Consider the following 14,017-nt stretch of genomic DNA (forward strand, 5'->3'; position numbering starts at 1 on the left):
TCCTTCCATCCCACAGATTGACCCAAAACAATTGGGATCCGGCCAAATTCACAGAGAGGAAAACTCATCCATGGCCCATGAGGCCTCCCCGACATTCCAAGGCCATCGTTGACACAAAATCCAGGGACAAAAGCCTGAGCAAGCGCCACACTCGCCCTTTTTTCATATCCCGAAGAATTCTCCTCACGGTCTGTAGATCGGGCCTGCCATACCTATGTCCCAAAACCTAAGCTGAGGTTGTTGTTTCAGACATCTGTCCCCACGGTCCTGGCCCACACACCCTCAAGGCTGGGGTCCCTGGAGCCACACATCAGGTCTGTGTCTGCCCACTCCACAGGAATTCTGCCCATTCCATTGTCCATAATCTTACAATTTAGGAGAAACCTCCAAAGTCCCTGAGGCTATCCTAATAGCGTAGGCCGCCCAGACAAACAGGGGCAGTCTGACACCATCTGAGCAACTACCTCCACTCATACCAAAGACAGATGTTGCCAGAGAAGAAGATTGAACCGGAGAGGCCCCTATGCCCTAATCGGATCCATTGCTGTGGTTTCCAGGTATCTCTTTCAGAACCTGGTTTCCAATACCAGCATATAGGGGTTTCCTGAGGCACCAATTAGAACAAATCTTGTCTCCACATGGAAAACTTGCTCTTTGGAGTTGTCTCAAAATCTCCGGTTAGAAGAATCCTTCAGGGCCCTGGGGCCACCACCCCATTTCAACGTCCTCATGGACACAATCACACATTAGGACCCATTCTCAGGAGAGTCCATTTCAACTCAGCCCCCACGGTTGCTCCCGCAGATCCAGCAGATAGAACCTGTCTTTTGCTAGGAGATAATTGGAATGAGAGGCGGGCTGTCCAGCCATCCATCCTTAGAACCCTGGATTCATTCCATATGGGATGTCCTGGAGCCGTCAAACAGGTCTCAATTTTCCCGCAGAAGGAATCCTTGCAGTTTGGAGGATCCCACAACTCCCAATGAGGGAAAACCTCCATGGCCTCAAGTTTTCACCCCCTTCATGAAGGCGCCATCATGGACAGGAACTCCAACCTGAGCCAACATCTTATCCTCACCCGGACTTCAGATGCACGAGATTTCTATTCAGATATGCAGAGGGTGCCTGATGTGCCCTCACCCTGATACCTAAGTCTAGCTTATGTTCTCAGACTTCCATCCTCACACTCCTGGCCCCGACACCCTCAAGTTTGGTGATTCTGGACCCGCTTGCAGCACTCTGCCTGACTTCCAGAAGAAAAATATTGCCCTAATGAGCTTCCCTGACACGATAAATGAAGAAGAACCTACATGGCCCTCGACTGTATCCAAATTATATAGTCTAACCTGGGATCTAATGCACCATCTGACACAGCCTGAGCCCGGATCTCCTGACCAACACGCAGACAGCTGGCCGCACACTGAGCACATTAGACCCACCATGGCCTTAGGTTATCATCTCTTCCCAACCTCGGTTTTCAGGCTTCAGAAGTTAGACATCATCTCCAATCACTGCCCAGGGGTAAACGTGATTCAGAAATCAGAATTTCTCCTTCCGCATGGCAAGAAATCTTGTGGTTGGCATGTTGTCCGAAGTTCACTGTAGGAGAAACTAGCATGGCTCATGAGTCCCCACCCATGACTGAGGGCTGCGTTGGGCAAAAACATAGATTGTGACCCTCAGTGTGAGCCCTGTCCTCAAGTAAGACCTCTCAGTGGCTGGAACAAAGTCCCTCATATGGGGATTGCCATGCCCCTAGCGCCCGAATCTTATCCAGAGATCGGGTTGTCCAGTCACCCCTCCCCAGGGCTTTGCTCTGGAATCCCACTTTTAGAGGCACACCTGAGATAAAAAATCAGAACGGACTCCTCCCATCCCACAGAATGACACCAAAATCTTGGGATCAGACTGAATCCCAAGAGAGGGAGACTCGTCCATGTCCCATGAAGCCACCCTGACATTCCAGGGCCATCGGTGATACAAAATCCTGATACAAAAGCCTGAGCATGCGCCTCACACTCACCCTTTGTTCATATCCTGAAAAGTTCTCCTTAAGGTCTGTAGATCGGGCCTCCCATACCTACGTCCCCAAACCTAAGCCAAGTTTCTGTTTTCATACTTCTGTCCCCACAGCTGTGACCCCCACACCCTCCACACGTGGGCCCCTAGAGCCATACCTCAGACTGTGCCTTTCCTCCCTAAAGGAATTCTGTCCATTTCATTGGCCACAAACATGCAAATTAGGAGAAACCTCCAATGTCAAGGAGACCATCCCAATAGTGTAGACCACCCGGGATGAACAGGGGTGATCTGACACTAGCTGAGGACACTAGCTCAGTCCCATAGACAGATGACCCGAGAGAAGAAGATTAAACTGGACAGGACCCTAGACCCTAATTAGATCCATTGCTTTGGTTTCCAGGCATCTCTCCTCAGAGTTCTGGTTTCTAATACCAGCATATGGGGGTTACCTAAGCACCAATGAGAACAAATCTTGTCTTCCCATGAGAAACTTGCTCGTTGGAGCTGTGTCAAAACCTCCGGTTAGGAGAATCCTTCAGGGCCCTGGTACCACCGCCCCATTTTAAGGTATCCATGGACACAATCCCACATTATGACCCATCCTCAGGAGAATCCATTTCATCTCAGCCCCCTCGGTTGCTACGCCAGAGCCAGCAATCAAACGTGTCATGTCGCTAGGAGACAATTGTAATGTGAAGTGGGCTGCCCAGGCATCCATCCTTAGAACCCTGCTCTGGAATCGTTCCATATGGGATGTCTTGGAGCCATCCAACAGGTTTCAATTTACCCGCAGAAAATCCTTGTGGTTTGGAGCATCTCACTACTCCCATCATGGGAAAACCCCCATGGTGTCGTGATGACCCCCCTTCATGAAGGGGCCATTATGGACAGAAACTCCAACCTGAGCCAACGTCTGTACCTCGCCCTGAACTCAGATGCACAAAATCTCGATTCAGCTCTGCAGAGTGTGCCTGCCGTGTCCTTGCCCCAAAACCAAAGCCAAGCTTGTGTTCTAAGACTTCTGTCCTCACATTCTGGCCCTGAAGCCCTCCAGTCTGGCAATGCCAGAGCCACAATGCAGCACTCTGCCTGCCCTCCAGAAGATAAACTTTGCCCTATGGATGATTATCTTCTGCACGCCACTAGACTGTGCCACTAATATACATCCTATCTGGGCACGAATGCCCTGTCTGGCACAGCCTGAGAGCAGACTTCCTGAACGACACCTAGAAAGCTGGCCCCAAACTGAACACATCGGACGCGCCATGGCCTTAGGTCGTCATCTCTTCCCAACCTCGGTTTTCAGGCTTCAGAACCTAGAGCTTATCTCCAATTATTGCCCAGAGGTGAACGTGATGTAGAAATCAGAACTTCTCCTTCCCCATGGCAAGAAACCTTGAGGATGGCATGTCCAAGGTTCAGTGTAGGAGAAACCTGCATGCTCAGTGAGGTCCCGCCCAATATTGAGGGCCGCCTTGGGCACAAACCTGCATTGTGACCCTCATCGTTAGTCCACTATTCAAGTAACGCTTCTCAGAGGCTGGACCAAGAGCCCGTATATGGGGCTTGCCATGCCCTAGGCTCCCAGCCCTAACCAGAGGGCAGGTATTCCAGTTGTCTATACCCAGTGTTCTGCTCTAGAATCCCACTATTGGGGGGACACATGATTCAGAAAACAAGACTCCTCCCTTCCCACAGAATGACCCCAAGGTCTTGGGAGCTGGGCAAATCACCAGAGAGGGATACTCTTCCATGGCCCATGAGGTCACACCTACATTAAATGATCATCGTGAATACAACATCCAGAGACATAAACCTGAATGACTGCCTCTCACTCGCCCTACTTTCTAATCACGATGAGTTCCCCTCACAGACTGTAGATCCCTCCTGTCATAACCTCGGCCCCAAACCTCAGCAGAGTTTGTGTTTTTGGATGTCTGTCCCCACATTCCTGGCCCACACAGCCTCCAGTCTGGGGTCTCTAGAGCCACACCACAGGACTTTCCTGCTCTTTCCTAGGAGACTGTGCCCATTCCATTGCCCACAACCCCACAGAATAGGAGAAACTTCAAGGTCCCTGAGGACATCCCACTACTGTAAGCCGCCCTGGACAAACAGGGGCATCCTGACACAAGCTGAACTACTACCTCCATGCAGACACAGACATATGTCTGCAGAAACAGAAGATTGAACCGGACAAGCCCCTAGGCCCTAATCTGAACTCTTGCTTTGGTTGCCAGGTGTCACTCCTCAGAGGCCTGGGCTCGAAGACCAGCATATGGGGCTTTACTGAGGCTCCAAACAGAACACCTCTCATCTCCCCATGGGAAGCTTCCTTGTTGGAGCTGTGTCAAACCCTTCAGGTTGGAGAATCCTGCAGAGACCCTGAGCCACCGCCACATTCCATGGTCTCCATGGCCATCAACCCACATTATGACTCATCCTCAGGAGAGTCCATTTCAACTCAGCCCTCTGGGTAGCTCGCCCAAGAGCCCGCAGATTGAGCCTGCCTTGCCCTGAGCAGCCATTGGGAATGTGAGGTGGCATTTCCAGGCAACCATGGTTAGACCCCTTCTCTCGAGTCTTTCCGTAGGGGTCTTCCTAGAACCATGCAAGAGGAATCGACTGTCCTGCAGAAGGAAACCATGAGTTTTAGAGCAGCTCACAACTCCCATCATAGGGAAACCTCCCTGGCCTCATGACGCCCCCACCCCCTTCAGGAAGGGGCCATCATGGATACAAACTCCAGCCTGAGGCAACGTCTGATACTCGTCCTGACCTCAGATGCAGGAGATCTCCATTCAGCCTCTACAGAGTGGACCTGCCATGCTCTCGGGCCCAAACCTAACGTTAGCTTGTGTTTTCAGACTTCCTTCCTCACACTCCTGGCAAACAAGCCCTCCAGTCTGGGAATTCCGGAACCACAACACAGCCCTATGCCTGCCCACCAAAAGAAAAACGTTGCCCTATGGGGCTCTCCAGAAACCTCAAATGAGGATCCACCTGCTCAGGCCTCGACCGCACCCCAATTGGATAGGCTGTCCCTGGGCACTAATGCTCTGTCTGACACAGTCTGAGGCCAGATGTCCCAACAGAGAAGGAGACACCTGGCCACACACCCAGCACATCGGAAACGCCATGGCCTTAGGTCGTCATCTCTTCCCAACCTGGGTTTTCAGACATCTGAACCTACACATTATATCAATTACCGGCCCACGTGAGTACCTGAAGCACATATCAGAACTCCACCTTCCCCATGGCTGTAAAGCTTGCTGGTGGCATGGAGTCACACCTTCAGGGTAGGAGAAACCTTCATGGCCCCTGAGGCCAGGCCCAAACGTGAATGCCTCCTTGTACACAAACTCACATTGTGACCGTCAGCGTGAACCCCATGTCGAAGTAAGGCCTCTCAGGGCCTGGACCAAGAGCCCGCATATGGGGCTTGCCAAGCCCCTATGATCCCAATCCTCACCAGAGCTTGAGTTTTCCATTCGCTCATACCCAGGACTGTGATCTGGAGTCCTTCTCCTGGAAGAACAGCTGAGCCAGACAACAGGACTCCACCCTTCCCACAAAATGATCCCAAAATCTTTGGAGCTGGCCCAACTCCTCAGAGAAGGGGACTCTTCCATAGCCCCTGAGGCCACCCCTACATTCCATGGCTATGGGGGACACAACATCCAGAGACAAAAGCTTGAGTGACTGCCTCCCATTCACCCTTCTTTCATAAGTCAAGGATCTCCCCTCACGGTCTGTGGATCTGGCCGCCATACTCTCGGCACCAAACGTAAGCCGAGTTTGTGTTTTCAGATTTCAGTGCCCACAGCCCAGACCCACACACCCACCAGGCTAGGGCCTATGGAGACACACTGAAGGACTGTGCCTGTCCTCTCCAAGAAAACTGTGCCCAATCCATTGGCCACAAACCTACAAATTAGGAGAAACCTCTAAGTCCTCCGAGGCCATGCCAACAGTGTAGGCCTCCCTAGACTAAGAGGGGCACTCTGACACCAGCTGAGCAACTATCTCCACGTAGACACTCAGACAGTGTCCCCAGAGGCAGAAGATTGAAATGGACAGGCCCCGAGGTCCTAATCTGAACCCTAGCTTTGGTTTTCAGGTGTCTCTCCTCAGAAGACTGGTTTTGAAGACCAGCATCTGGGGCTTTTGTGAGGCACCAAACAGAACCTCTCCCATCTCCACATGGGGAGCTTTTTTATTGGAGCTGTATCAAACACTTCGGTTAGGCGAATTCTTCAAGGCCCCTGAGCCACCAGCACATTCCAAGGTCTCCATGGACACAAACCCATATTATGACCCATCCTCAGAAGAGTCCATTTAAAATCATCCCCCAGTTAGCTTGCCCCAGAGCCAGTAGTTCAAACATGTCTTGTCACAAAGAGCAAATGGAAATGCAGGGTATGCTGTAAATGCATCCATTCTTCAAACCCTGCTCTCCAGTCCTTCTGTATGGGACATCCTGGAGCCATTCAACAGGACTGGACTGTCTAGAAGATGGAAACCTTGTGGTTTGGAGCAATGCACAAACTAGCGTATGTGCTGGTGTCTGAGGTGCTGTGCAGGATTCTCCAATCCTGAGGGTTTGGCACAGGTCGAAGGGCACGGTTTCCTTCTGGGGACAGGAGATATTCCATTGTGTGGCTCAGGGACCACATGTTGTATACTAAATTGGTATTCCAGAATAGGACTCTGAGTACAGATGCCTGAAAACCTAATCTAGGGTTACAGTGAAGTCCTAGGGGCATGCCAGGTTTAATCTTCTGACCCAGGAACATTGAATTGACTGTCTGCTTGGATGTAGGTGATCAGGGTGTTTCAGACTGGCATTTGCATCCAGCGCTAGCGACAATATTGGGGTAGGCTTGTTTGTTTCAGGGCCTTGCATGTTTCTCCTAAACTGGAAGGTTTGGGCAGCTTTGACAGATACAGTTTCCCTGGGAATGGCAGGCACAGTCCTGTGGTGTGGATCCAGAGACCCTATCCTGGAGGGCATTCGAGTCATGGTTTTGGGAGAGAAGTCTGCAAACACAAATGCAGGTTAGTGTTAGTGGAAATGTGATTGCAGGCCCAATGCATAGACCTTGAGGGCATCTCGTCAAGAACTGTAATTAGGGTGACTGGAAGGCAGTAGCACAGGCTTTTTTTTTCTAGATATTGTGTCCAGGATCGCCTCAGAATGTAGGTGTGGTCTCATGGGTCCATGGGAGACTTTTCTTCTCTATGGATCCTGGCGGCTCTCCATAGTTTGGTGGCTTTTTCGGGGAAGGAAAGAGTGCTGTTTTCCAAAAACAGGGATTCCAGAGATGGGATCTGGTTCTGGGCATCTGGGACTTCCCACCAAGGGTTAGGATTTGGGCCTAGGGGTGTACGAGGCCTCCAATGCGGGATCATGATGGTGCAACTGAGAGGGATTGTTTGAAAGCATGCTCAGGCTGAGGGTCAGAATGCCTGTTTGCTCCCATGGCGGCCCTCAGGAGTGGACGTGGTCTCATTGGTCTTGTATCTGGCTCCCCCTATGAGGGTTGGACACACATCCCAACAGCCAAATGTCCTGCCATGAGGAAGGAGGAGCTCTCTATTGTGCTTCAGGTTCCCCATTGGCAGGGATTCCAGCAAAGGTCTGGGGACAGGTGCTTGAATACCAAGGATGGGTAGAGATGACGTACTTGGGCCATGGCAAACCCAAATGCTAGATATTAGGCCTGCTCTCTGGTGGCTGAAACTCGGTTGGGGCTCAGGCTTTTTCAGACACAGCACTAGTGGCCGTGGCAGCCTATAAATCGGGGTTGACTCGAGGGCCGAGCATGTGGGGTTTCTGGCCAGACTCAACAGGCATTTCTTCATTCGATGGGGAAGGCAGAATGCTGCGTTGTGGCACCAGATTTCCCTATCAAGAGTCCATTGAGGATGGAATTGTAAGCACAAGCTATGGTTCAATTCAGTGCCAAGCAAAAAGGAAGTTCCAATGTGCAGCAGTTTATTCGAGACATCCAGCACCGGAATAAGGGTGGATGACAGATGTTTGCTCACACTAGAGTTTGTGTCTGTGATGTCCGACAAATGGAGGGTTGGCGTCAAGAGGCCATGGAGGAGTTCACACGCTGAGGTCTGGTGCAAACAGTAATGTTTCCTTGTGCTGGGCGGTAAACTCTGGTTTCTTTGCTCTAGGTTCCCTCATGTGGTAAGATTGTGAAGCAGATTTCTCTGGCATCGATGCCTGGAAAGCATACCTCCATTGACCATTGCAGACGAGGAACATGGCAGGTTCGTACTGGTTACTCTGGGGTGAAGTACCAAGGCCTTGAGTTGAAGTGTTTTCTCACAATGGATCACAATATTGTTTTGTTACAAGGGAGATCTTAGAAAGTGCTGGTGCTAAGGTGCCATTCAGGATTCTCCTACCCTGAGGGTTTGGAACAGGTCGAAGAGCATGGTATCCTTCTGAGAAGAGGAGATGTCCTTTCGTATGTCTCAGGGACCACATGATGTATAATAAATTGGTATTCCAGAACAGGCCCCTGAGGACAGATGCCTAAAAACCTAATGGGTTTCCATTGAGGTCCTAGAGGCATTTCAGTTTCAATCTTCCAACTCACGACCATTGACTTGGTTGTCTCCCTGGATGTAGGTGATGAGGGTGTTTCAGACTATTCATTTGCATCCAGAGTGGTAGGCAATATTGGGGTGGGCTTAGGGGCCTTACAGGTATCTCCTAATCTGGAAGGTTTAGGCAACTCTGATATGCACAGTGTCCTTGGGGATGGCAGCCAGAGTTCTGTGGTGTGACTCCAGAGATCCCATACTAGTGGGCATGTGAGCCATGGCTTTGGGATAGAAGTCTGGAAACATAAATTCAGGTTAGCGACTTTGTGGTGATGTGATCACAGGCCCAATGCATAGACCTGGAGGGCAGCTCATCAGGAACTTTAATTAAGGTGACTGGAAAGTAGTATCACAGGCTTTTTTCTCTGGATTCTGTGTCCAGGATGGCCTCAGAATGCAGGTGTGGTCTCATGGGTCCATGGGAGACATTTCTTCTCTATGGATCCTGGTGGCTCCCCATAGTTTGGTAACTTTTTCGGGAAAGGGAAGAGTGCTGTTTTCCATCTTATGGGTGCCCCAAAACAGGGATTAGAGACTGGTTCTAGTTCTGGGCGTCTGGGACATCCCAACAATTGTTAGGATTTGGGCCTATGGGCATAAAAGGCATGCAATGCGGACTCATGGTGGTGGAACTGAGAGGAATTGTTTGAAAACATGCTCAGGCTGAGGGTCACAATGCCTGTTTGTGCCCAGGGCGGCACTCAGGAGTGGGCGTGGTCTCATTGGTCTTGTAACTGTCTCCCCCTTTGAGAGTTGGACACCCATCCCAACATCCAAGGTTCCTGCCATGAGGAAGGAGGAGTTTTCTATTGTGCTTCATGTTCCCCCATTGGCAGGGATTCTAGCAAAGGTCTGGAGGCAGGTGCCTGAATACCAAGGATGGGTAGAGATGACATACTTGGGCCATGGCAATCCCAAATGCTAGATTTGGGGCCCAATCTCTGGTGACTTACACTAGGTCGGGGCTTAGGCTCTGTCAGACAGAGCAGTAGTGGCCTGGGCAACCTATAAATCGGGGTTCCCTCTGATATAGGGCTGAGCAGATTGATCCTCATGTGGGGTTTCTAGCCAGATTCACCAGGCACTTCTTTCTATAGGGAAGACAGAATGCTGCGTTGTGGCTCCAGAATTCCCTATCAAGAGGGCTTGTGGAGCAGTCGGGTGAGGATGGAATTGTAAACACAAGCTACAGTTTATTTCAGTGCCAAGCAGAAGGCAGTTCCTATGTGCAGCAGCATATTGGAGATATCCAGCACCTGAGTAAGGGTGGATGTCAGATATTTGCTCACACTGGAGTTTGTATCTATGATGACTGACAAACAGAGGGGTGGCGTCAAGAGGCCATGGAGGGAGAGGAGTCAAGATGGCGGAGAAGTAGCAGGCTGAGACTACCTCAGCTAGCAGGAGATCAGCTAGAGAGCTTATCTAAAGATTGCAAACACCTGAAAATCCATCGGCAGATCGAGGAGAAGAAGAACAGCAATTCTAGAAACAGAAAAACAACCACTTTCTGAAAGGTAGGACTGGCGGAGAAGTGAATCCAAAGCGACGGGAAGATAGACCCCGGGGGGAGGGGCCAGCTCCCGGCAAGCGGCGGAGCAACGGAGCACAAAATCAGGACTTTTAAAAGTCTGTTCCGCTGAGGGACATCGCTCCGGAGGCTAAACCGGGGAGAAGCCCACACGGGGTCGGCATGACCTCAGGTCCTGCGGGGTCACAGAAGGATCGGGGGTGTCCGAGTGTCGAGAGCTTGCGGATATTGGAACGGGAAAGCCGGCTGCAGAGACAGAGCCGACAGTAAGCTCGCAGTTTGGAGTTGCCTTGAACCGGTCGCAAGCTCGGTGAGCTCGGAGCGCGGCCGGAGGTTGGGCAGACGCGAGTTACTGGGAGCTGTTCGCTGAGGGCGCACAGGGGAGCGGGGCCCCAGGCTCTCGGCTCCTCCGGGCCAGAGACCAGGAGGCCGCCATTTGTATTCCCGTCCTCCAGAACTCTACGGAAAGCGCTCAGGGAACAAAAGCTCCTGAAAGCAAAGCCGAGCAGATCACTCAGCCCGGCCCCTGGTAAGGGCTGTGTAATTCCGCCTGGGGCAAAGACACTTGAGAATCACTACACCAGGCCCCTCCCCCAGAAGATCAACAAGAAACCCAGGCAAGACCAAGTTCACCTACCAAGGAGTGCAGTTTCAATACCAAGGAGAGAGCAGCAGAATTCCAGAGGAGGAGAAAACAAACCACGGAACTCATAGCTTTCTGCCTGTGATTTTTCAGCTTGCAGTTAATTTAATTTTTTTTTATTTTTCATTTTTTTTCTCTTCTTCTGCTAAAATTTCTTATAACATTTACCCTTTTCTCTTTTAACGTTTTTTTAACTAGATTATCTAATATATATATTTTTCTTTTTTATACTTTTGTTTATTCATTTTCTTTTTTTTAATTCTTTTTCTTTTTTTTCTTTCTTTCTTTTTGAACCTTTTTTTATCCCCAAATCAGAAGAGATCCTAATCTCTTCAATCTTTTTTTTCTTAATTCTTTTTTAAATTCTTGATTGAATTTTTAATTCAATCTCTTTTTTTTAATTCTTTTTTCCTTTTTTTCCTTTCTTTCTTTTTGAACCTCTTTTTATCCCCAAATCAGAAGAGATCCCAATCAGAAGAGATTGGGAGATCCCAATCAGAAGAGATTGGGAGATCCCAATCAAAGGAGATCCCAATCAGAGGAGATCCCTCACCCAATACTGAGGGGGGAGAAATCCCCCCTCACGATTTGGGATCTCTTCTGATTTGGTTAAAGCATATTTTCTGGGATTGTTGCCACCCTTTTAGTATTTTACTTGCTCCTTCATATACTCTTAGCTGGGCAAAATGACAAGGCGGAAAAATTCACAACAAAAAAAAAGAACAAGAGGCAGTGCCGAAGGCTAGGAACCTAATCAATACAGACATTGGTAATATGTCAGATCTAGAGTTCAAAATGACAATTCTCAAGGTTATAGCCGGGCTTGAAAAAGGCATGGAAGATATTAGAGAAACCCTCTCCAGAGATATAAAAGCCCTTTCTGGAGAAATAAAAGAACTAAAATCTAAGCAAGTTGAAATCAAAAAAGCTATTAATGAAGTTCAATCAAAAATGGAGGCTCTCACTGCTAGGATAAATGAGGCAGAAGAAAGAATTAGCAATATATAAGACCAAATGACAGAGAATAAAGAAGCTGAGCAAAAGAGAGACAAACAGCTACTGGACCATGAGGGGAGAATTCGAGAGATAAGTGACACCATAAGACGAAACAACATTAGAATAATTGGGATTCCAGAAGAAGAAGAAAGAGAGAGGGGAGCAGAAGGTATACTGGAGAGAATTATTGCGGACAATTTCCCCAATATGGCAAAGGGAACGAGTATCAAAATTTAGGAGGTTCAGAGAACGCCCCTCAAAATCAATAAGAATAGGCCCACACCCCGTCACCTAATAGTAAAATTTACAAGCCTTAGTGACAAAGAGAAAATCCTGAGAGCAGCACGGGAAAAGAAGTCTGTAACATACAATGGTAAAAGTATTAGATTGGCAGCTGACTTATCCACAGAGACCTGGCAGGCCAGAAAGAGCTGGCATGACATTTTCAGAGCACTAAACGAGAAAAACATGCAGCCAATAATACTATATCCAGCTAGGCTATCATTGAAAATAGAAGGAGAGATTAAAAGCTTCCAGGATAAACAAAAACTGAAAGAATTTGCAAACACCATACCAGCTCTACAGGAAATACTGAAAGGGGTCCTCTAAGCAAAGAGAGAGCCTACAAGTGGTAGATCAGAAAGGAACAGAGACAATATACAGTAACAGTCACCTTACAGGCAATACAATGGCACTAAAATCATATCTCTCAATAGTTACGCTGAATGTTAATGGGCTAAATGCCCCAATCAAAAGACACAGGGTATCAGAATGGATAAAAAAACAAAACCCATCTATATGTTGCCTCCAAGAAACTCATTTTAAACCCGAAGACACCTCCAGACTTAAAGTGAGGGGGTGGAAAAGAATTTACCATGCTAATGGACATCAGAAAAAAGCAGGAGTGGCACTCCTTATATCAGATCAATTAGATTTTAAGCCAAAGACTATAATAAGAGATGAGGAAGGACACTATATCATACTCAAAGGGTCTGTCCAACAAGAAGATCTAACAATTTTAAATATCTATGCCCCCAACGTGGGTGCAGCCAACGATATAAACCAATTAATAACAAAATCAAAGAAACACTTCAACAATAATACAATAGTAGTAGGGGACTTTAACACTCCCCTCATTGAAATGTACAGATCATCCAAGCAAAAGATCAGCAGGGAAATAAAGGCCTTAAATGATACACTGGATGAGATGGACATCACAGATATATTCAGAACATTTCATCCCAAAGCAACAGAATACACATTCTTCTCTAGTGCACATGGAACATTCTCCAGAATAGATCACATCCTCGGTCCTAAATCAGGACTCAACCAGTATCAAAAGATTGGGATCATTCCCTGCATATTTTCAGACCACAATGCTCTGAAGCTAGAACTCAACCACAAGAGGAAGTTTGGAAAGAACCCAAATACATGGAGACTAAACAGCATCCTTCTAAAGAATGAATGGGTCAACCGGGAAATTAAAGAAGAATTGAAAAAAATCATGGAAACAAATGATAATGAAAATGCAACGGTTCAAAATCTGTGGGACACAACAAAGGAGGAAAATATATAGCGGTACAAGCTTTTCTCAAGGAACAAGAAAGGTCTCAGGTACACAACCTAACCCTACACCTAAAGGAGCTGGAGAAAGAACAAGAAAGAGACCCTAAGCCCAGCAGGAGAAGAGAAATCATAAAGATCAGAGCAGAAATCAATGAAATAGAAACCAAAAAAACAATAGAACAAATCAACGAAACTAGGAGCTGGTTCTTTGAAAGAATTAATAAAATTGATAAACCCTTGGCCAGACTTATCAAAAAGAAAAGAGAAAGGACCCAAATAAATAAAATCATGAATGAAAGAGGATACATAACAACTAACACCAAAGAAATACAAACTATTATAAGAACATACTATGAGCAACTCTACGGCAACAAATTTGACAATCTGGAAGAAAAGGATGCATTCCTAGAAACATATAAACTACCAAAATTGAACCAGGAAGAAATAGAAAGCCTGAACAGACCCATAACCATTAAGGAGATTGAAACAATCATTAAAAATCTCCAAACAAACAAAAGCCCAGGGCCAGATGGCTTCCCGGGGGAATTCTACCAAACATTTAAAGAGGAACTAATTCCTATTCTCCTGAAACTGTTCCAAAAAATAGAAATGGAAGGAAAACTCCCAAACTCATT

The sequence above is a fragment of the Neovison vison genome, chromosome 7, assembly GCF_020171115.1.
Source record: "Neovison vison isolate M4711 chromosome 7, ASM_NN_V1, whole genome shotgun sequence".
In the NCBI taxonomy this organism is placed as follows: Eukaryota; Metazoa; Chordata; class Mammalia; order Carnivora; family Mustelidae; genus Neogale; species Neogale vison.